The sequence below is a fragment of the Pristiophorus japonicus genome, chromosome 1 (genome assembly GCF_044704955.1).
Source record: "Pristiophorus japonicus isolate sPriJap1 chromosome 1, sPriJap1.hap1, whole genome shotgun sequence".
NCBI classification, from domain to species: domain Eukaryota; kingdom Metazoa; phylum Chordata; class Chondrichthyes; family Pristiophoridae; genus Pristiophorus; species Pristiophorus japonicus.
The window spans coordinates 70,056,281-70,064,742 of NC_091977.1; positions in this window are offsets into that span (position 1 = coordinate 70,056,281).

Genomic DNA, 8,462 nt, shown 5'->3' on the forward strand with positions numbered 1-8,462 from the left:
CCCAGGGATCGTTCTCATGAAGGCCATAGCCAGATCCCACGTCTGGTGGCCTGGTATTGACGCGGACTTGGAGCTCTGCGTCCAAAGGTGCACCATTTGTGCCCAACTCAGCAATGCCCCTAGGGAGGCTCCACTGAGCCCCTTGCCCTGGCCTACCAAACCGTGGTCGCGGGTGCATGTAGACTATGCGGGCCCATTCATGGGCAAAATGTTCCTCGTAGTTGTAGATGCATTTTCAAAGTGGATCGAATGCACCATTTTAAACTCGAGCACAACCTCCACCACTGTAGAGAGCCTTGCAACCATGTTTGCAACGCACGGAATCCCTGACATATTAGTCAGTGACAATGGTCCATGCTTCACCAGCGCAGAATTCCAAGACTTTTTAATTGACCACGGCATAAATCACGTCAAGACGGCACCGTTCAAGCCGGCCTCCAACGGCCAGGCGGAGAGAGCAGTGCAAATCATTAAACAAGGCATGCTTAAAATCCAAGGTCCCACGCTGCAGGGTTGCCTGTTGCGATTGCTGTTGACATACAGATCTCGTCCGCACTCACTGACTGGGATCCCCCCCGCGCAACTGTTGATGAAAAGGACTTTAAAAACAAGGCTCTCATTAATCCTCCCAGACATGCACGAAATCGTTGAGGCAAAGCGCCGTAAGCTGACTGAGTACCATGACAGAAATTTGAGGGGGAGATGGAATGAGATAGGGGACAAAGTGTTTGTACTAAACTATGGCAGGGGTCCCAAATGGCTTGCAGGGACAGTAACGGGCAAAGAAGGAAACAGGCTACTGGTAGTATAAATGGACAATGGCAAAACCTGCCGGAGGCATGTAGACCAAGTCAAAAGCAGATTTACCAACAGCACTGCGGAACCAGAGGCAGACTACAATGTGGAACTCGCACCACACCTGGTGGACAGACAGAGGGAACAACCTGAGGAAAGGGCAATCACAACAGACAGCCCAGGCGAGTCAACAACAATCACACCAATTGAAACAGACAGCCCACCCAAAGAAAAACAGACACCAAGGCAAACAACTGAACCACAACTCAGACGCTCCACACGAGAGCATAGACCACCTGAGAGACTGAACTTATAAAGACAATAAGACCTTGGGGGAGGGTGATGTCATGTATCTTACATTATTATATATAACTGTATCCCAACATGCTATACATGACTAATAAGATATGACCTGTAACCACCAGCATACCTTACCACCGGGGGTGCACTTGCAAGAGACAGGTATATAAGGACAGATCTCAGGCAAGTGCAGCATTCCAGAGCTGTGAAATAAAAGGTGCAGGTCCAGAGTGACCTTGACTTCACTACATGCCTCATGTGAATGTGTACTGAGGGGACAGGACTTTACAATGTATACCACTTAAAGGCAGCCATCACCCTATAAAGGGGATTTGCACTCTGTGGCTGCAAACAGCAGGGAAATACTGTTAAAGCTGTAAAATGCTGGAAAGGTACAGAGAGGGCACGCAGGTTCTCAGATGAGACTTTGGAAGTGTTGGTCCAGGCTGTCCGTAGGAGGAGGGAGATTCTGTTCTCCCCAAGGGCAGAAAGTCTTCCAAAACAACTGCTGCCATTGGCTAGAGGTTGTAGAGGAGATTAAAGCCAGGAGCTTAGCTCCGAGACATGGCGGAAATGCAGGAAAAATATCAATGACCTCAATAGAGTCGTCAAAGTAGGAATCTTACCTCTCACATGAATTACTCTCTCATCACATCTGAACCACCTCAATACTCCCCTCCACAACAACACTTCACTCTCCTACAATCACTGCACCACAGTTCATTCCACCTTCTTCTTCTTCTCCTCACACACTCTGCATCTCCTACTCTCACCACTATTGTGCCCCTCACTTCCCCACACCTCACCACACAACATATGAGCTATTCACACTGGTGCTCTTTTCTCTCACCCTTCAAGTTTGCATGGGCCCCCTTTCCCTCTAACCTTTCTAATTCACACTGGCACTCTTTACCCCCTCCCTGCCAGTTCAAGCTGGTATAGTTACTACAGTTGTACAGGGCCCTGGTGAGGCCTCACCTGGAGTATTGTGTACAGTTTTGGTCTCCTAACTTGAGGAAGGACATTCTTGCTATTGAGGGAGTGCAGCGAAGGTTCTCCAAACTGATTCCCGGGATGACAGGACTGACCTATCATGAAAGACTGGATCAACTGTGCTTGTATTCACTGGAGTTCAGAAGAATGAGAGGGGATCTCATAGAAATGTTTAAAATTCTGATGGGTTTTGACAGGTTAGATGCAGGAAGAATGTTCCCAATGTTGGGGAAGTCCAGAACCAGGGGTCACATTCTAAGGATAAGGGGTAAGCAATTCAGGACCGAGATGAGGAGAAACTTCTTCACCCAGAGAGTGGTAAACCTGTGGAATTCTCTACCACAGAAAGTTGTTGAGGCCAATTCACTAAATATATTCAAAAAGGAGTTAGATGTAGTCCTTACTACTAGGGGGATCAAGGGGTATGGCGAGAAAGCAGGAATGGGGTACTGAAGTTGCATGTTCAGCCATGAACTCATTGAATGGTGGTGCAGGCTCGAAGGGCCGAATGGCCTACTCCTGCACCTATTTTCTATGTTTCTATGTTTCTATTCCCCCTTCCAGTTCCTGCAGGCACTTTCTGCTCTCCCTCCCTGTTCACACTGACATGTTTTATCACCCCCGCCCTTCTCCATTTTATGTTAACAGTCTTCTTCCCAGCTCCAATTCATGTTGGCACTCTTGTATCCTTTACCCCAGTTCACATTGGGAATCCACTCCGTCTGGCTTCAATCCTCACTGCCATTCTTAAATCATTGGTGCTGCTCAAAGTGATTGAACTGTGCCGCATGCTGAGGATGCTAATTCTTGTGATATTTTTCGAGAGATTAAGAATTCCTGCCCACAATGTGCATCAGTTTGTTCCCTGAAACAGCAGTAGCATGGGTGGAAACCAAGAGTAGCAGTGGAGCAGAACCAGGAACAGTGCTGATTTTCACCCACACACATGATCAATTGAGACTGACCAAAACATGCACTTAGCTTTACAAAGGTAGTGTGAGACATTTTTCGTGTAAAATGAAACATTAATAGCATAAAAGCACAACAATCCTAATGCAAAGATTGAAAAGTAAAATGCCCTTTTAATTATTACTGTTATTTTTGTTAAATTATCAGAGATTGATCCTCTCAACTAGACATTAAGATCCAAATCTTTTGTCTGAATCTAAGCAAAATGTATGCATATGGCATGGACTACTTCATTATCTGAGGAATTGCAAATGGAGCTGAACCAGTGAACAGTACCGCTACAACACTGGCATCTACCCAACAATGTGGAAAACTGCCCAGGCATGTCCTGTCCACAAAAAGCAGGACAAATCCAATCCGGCAAATTACCGCCACATCAGCCTACTCTCAATCATCAGCAAAGTGATATAAGGTGTAGCTGCACTGCAGCAGCTTGGCTGGAGGAACAGCTAGTTCTGGAGCACAAGTCTTCAGCACGACAGCTGGGATGTTGTCGGGGTCCGTAGCCTTTACTGTGCCCAGTGCACTCAGTTCTTTTTTGATGTCATTTGGAGTGAATAGAATTGGTTGGAGACTGGCATCTGTGATGGTGGAGACCTCAGGAAGAGGCTGAGAATGATCATCCACGCGGCACTTCTGGCTGAAGATGGTTGCAAACCCTTCCACCTTGCTTTGTGCATTCATGTGCAGGGCAGCGCCATCATTGAGGATGGGAATGTACATGGAGCCTCCTCCTCCTAGGCCATCGTTAGAATGCTGTATCCAGTTGGCTAATCAAAACTGGACACAATATTCTAACTGCAGCCAAACGAATGATCTGAAGAACTGTGTTGTACTAAAAGGGCTGGGACTTGTTGCATGGCCTGTTAACACCATGAAACACAGGGCTATGACAGGAATGAATGCGGCTTTATGACTGAGCTCATTGGTACTGGTGATTTATTTCGTGTGAATGCCAAACGTAACAGATTATTACAGTAATTATGACACATCCAGGTGCATGCACATCTTTCTTTATCAACGTGTCCCCAAGTGGCCAGAAAACTAGCAAATCAAGGAAAACGCCATCGTTGCTGTTCTGAATGGGGGGGGGAGGAACCCCCTTATAATTAACTTCTATATGTTTCGGTGAGGGACTCAGTGGAGCACCGCAAATAGCCCAGGAAATGTTGTGGCATAAAAATGAGCATAACTCACTCACGACGCAATTTCCTGCAACTTCAAACCATAATAACAACAACAACTTGTATTTATATAGCACCTTTAACGTAGTAAAACATCCCATGGGGCTTTACAGGAGCGTTAAAAGACAAAAATTTGACACCGAGCCACACAAGAAGAAATGAGGGCAGATGACCAAAAGCTTGGTCAAAGAGATAGGTTTTAAGGAGCATCTTAAAGGAGGAAAGAGAGGTGGAGAGGTTTAGAAAGGGAATTCCAGAGTTTATCACCTCGGCAGCTGAAGGCACGGCCACCAATGGTTGAGCGATTATAACCAGGGATGCTCGAGAGGGCAGAATTAGAGAAGCGCTGGTAATAATAGCATAAGCTGTAGATGCGGCGTTACTATGGTGCAAGTTTTCAGGAAAATCTGTGCCAATCTACATAAAGAGGTCTGAGAGAGCATCAAGGATTTGTTGCAAGAAACAACCGCAGTGCCTCTGTAACAGTAATCAGAGAAGCCCAGTTTATCACTAGTAGCTGACAGAAGCCCATATGGCATCTGCAGATGTCTGAGAAAATAACTGGCATAGAAGGCAGGGGAGGTCACCTTGATTGGCACCAACAAAACAAACTTGCTCGGGGCCCAACAGCTTTACATATAAAATAATAATGGGCGGATGAATAGTTGATAGAAGCAATTTACTGTTTGAAAATCCTCTGGAAGTGTGTTTTTTCCCGTTCTGCTGTGTTAATGAGAGCAGGAGGCAATTGGATTATAGACATTTTAAAACTACAGTGTTACTTTTAAAATGTAAAATTTTTATATACTTTATGAAATTAACTTTCTAACTGTATTATAACCTTTCTAAATTCAGTGAATAGTGATTGATCAATTGCTTTCATGTATTCATGGTCTGAATAAATAAATAATTTTCTAAATACAAGCACATTCACAACAAAAAAGTAAAATCACACACTTGCAGCCAGTGGCAACAAAATTAAATTGAGATTTAAATAAATAAAAAAAAGAGAGTCAGTTAGGAAAGCGCAGAATAAATACAGTTTAAATTAAACATGCAGAATTCATGTATGCCTTTTTGTCTAAAAGTGCAATGGGAAGCAGAAATGTGTGTTTAATTGCCACATGGTGCAAAAGGTGATGCGCTCGTGAACCTGCTGATTCACAGAATGAGGCATTAGGATGTCCCATGTGAGAATACCGACAACCCAAGCTGTTTACATCCACAGATGATACAGCCCAGATAATTGTGTAGAGAACTCTTCTTTCCACAGGACGGCACAACAGGAACACTGAAGAATCGAAACAAAAAATTCACGTTTTTCGGGCTCAATGCAGGCATGATTCCAACACCACAATTTACATTAGTGATTCCAACATAGGTGGATCACAAGAGCCTGAGAGAACAATATCTCAATATATACTCTGGCTCTATAATAGATTGGGAAGCTTAGGGAAAGATGCGATTGTCAGCAGAAACCAGAGACTACAAAGGAATCACTGCACAGGAACAGGCACTGGAAGCAATCAATAGAGGATTAGTAAAAATAGCACATCTTTTCCTATAAAGCTAATATGAGGAGATTAGGAAGAATCCAGGCGTGTATTGTGAGCAGCAATAATATTTTCTAAAATAAAAATGATTGTTATCCCAGTTCAGTGCTGAGTTAGCTGATTTCAGCTAGAATGGCAGTAGGGGTACTACAATTAGCTTCAGTGACCCTGGGTTAGAGAGAAGAAAATTGTCCGTGGTTTCCACTGTTGATTTGTATCTAGTAATTCCAACTGCAAAGTACGCATCTATGGATGTCAGGTGAAGGTAAATCAGGCTAGGTGGTTTTGCCTTCCATTGTCAAATAGACTGACAACTCTTCATTCTGGAAGTTTGATGATGCTGACACCCTTTTACAGGCATAATTGCATCCAATAGGGTGGGTGGTGTGTTCTGAGCCGGAAGTGCAGCACCCGCCATATTGGTGTAGGCATCAAAAGTTGTGCCCAGGGCCCACACCGAAACAGGCGATAGGAACTTAGCACATGCAAATAGGGGGCCTAATGCCTTTTTGAGTTGCCTTTTATAAAAGTGGGCTGCCCTGAATACAGCAAGGGCTGAGCCAGCTATGTTCAGGAAAACCAGGTATACATGCGGCCTATCTGGCAGTCCTTAAAGGGACCACTGCAGGCCATCAACAGAAAAGCAAGTTTTGTAAAAAAAAATACAAACCTGAATGTGGGGCTGGGTGGAGCAGGAATGCTATTTGCCCCTCCTGACAGCTTTCCACCTTTCCCTCGTTGCCTCCTCTTTTTTGATAGCCTCCCCCCGCCCAACCCCATCATGACCTACCAGCAATGCAGTGGCCTGAAATTGGAATGTCGAGGCTGGTGAGCTGCCCAGCAAGTGTCAGCAGGTCACTTGTCTGAGGTAAGTGAGGTTCAAAGAGCCAATATCAGGTGGGCCTCAGGCCTACCCGTTCCAGAACAGGGAACATTCCCTGGCCCGTTCACATTGGCAGGCCATAATTTCCATAATATATGCACTCACATATGAATGATTGCCAGCTGGAACCTTATTCTAGCAAGGGATCAGTGCAAGAGAGCATGAGGGAGGAAAATCTGTGAAAAAAATTACACTGATTTATATATTTGTACAGATTTTCATTTTTCATGTTCTTTCTGCGTCATTGTGAATGTTGGCGAAGTGGTGCTTTATGTTTCAAGATCAGTGTGTTTTAGGAGGCAGGAGTGGTTATTAGGGAGGGGGTCACAAAGGCCAATCAATCTTTTCCAGGGGTGTTCATGGGTTGTTCTTGTGGTGCTAGGAGCAGGTTGTGGTCACTCTCAGCTTTCCTTTTATCAGTCTGTCCCTCTCTTGGGAAGGCCTCTTGTTATATAGGCCTCCAACAAAGGATTGCTCGACTTGGTACTCTCCCGGGCTAAGACAAATGCCATTTATCACACACTTTGACTGATATATATTCTTTAGGTGTTTAATCCACGTTTTTGTAGTTGGGATGAAGACTTTGACACAAGAGGGAGAAAACATTAAAAACATCCCAATTGTGGATAATCAAGGGGCTATAGGGAGGGAGGAACTAAAAACAATCACAATCACTATCACTATTCGGTAAAACAATGGGACTAAATGTGGACAAGTTGCCTGGACCTGATGGCATGCATCCTACAGTCTTAAAAGAAGTGACTGCAGAGATAGTGGATGCATTGGTTGTAATCTACCAAAATTCCCTAGATTCTGCGGAGGTCTCTACGAATTGGAAAACTGCAAATGTAACATCCCTATTTAAAAAAGGAGGCAGACAAAAAGCAGGAAACTATAGACCAGTTAACGTAACATTTGTCGTTAATGCTGGAGTTCATTATTAAGGAGTAAAATGCTGGAGTTCATTATTAAGGAATCAATAGCAAGACATTTGGAAAAGCATAATTCAGTCAAGCAGAGTCAGCATGGTTTTATGAAAGGGAAATCATGTTTGACAAATTTGCTGGAGTTCTTTGAGGATGTAAGGAGCAGGGTGGATAAGGGGGAACCGATGGATGTGGTGTATTTGGATTTCCAGAAGGCATTTGATAAGGAGCCACATAAAAGATTACTGCACAAGATAAAAGTTCACGGGGTTGGGGGTAATATATTAGCATGGATTGAGGATTGTTTAACTAACAGAAAACAGAGAGTTGGGATTAATAGGTAATTTTCCAGTTGGCAAACAGTATCTAGTGGGGTGCCACAGGGATCGGTGCTGGGGCCTCAACTTTTTACAATCTATATTAATGACTTGGATGAAGGGACCGAGTGTAATGTAGCCAAGTTTGCTGATGATACAAAGATGTGTGGGAAAGCAAATTGTGAGGAGGACACAAAAAATCTGCAAAGAGACAGGCTAAGTGAGGAGGCAAAAATTTGGCAGATGGAACATAATATAGGAAAATGTGAGGTTGTCCACTTTGGCAGAAAAATAGAAAGGCAAATTATAATTTAAATGGAGAAAACTTGCAAGTGCTGCTGTTCAGAGGGACCTGGGGGTCCTGTGCATGAAACACAAACAGTTAGTATGCAGGTACAGCAAGTAATCAGGAAGGCAAATGGAATGTTAGCCTTTATTGCAAGGGGGATAGGGTATAAAAGTAGAGAAGTCCTGTTACAGCTGTACAGGGTATTGGTGAGGCCACACCTAGAGTACTGTGTACAGTTTTGGTCCCCGTATTT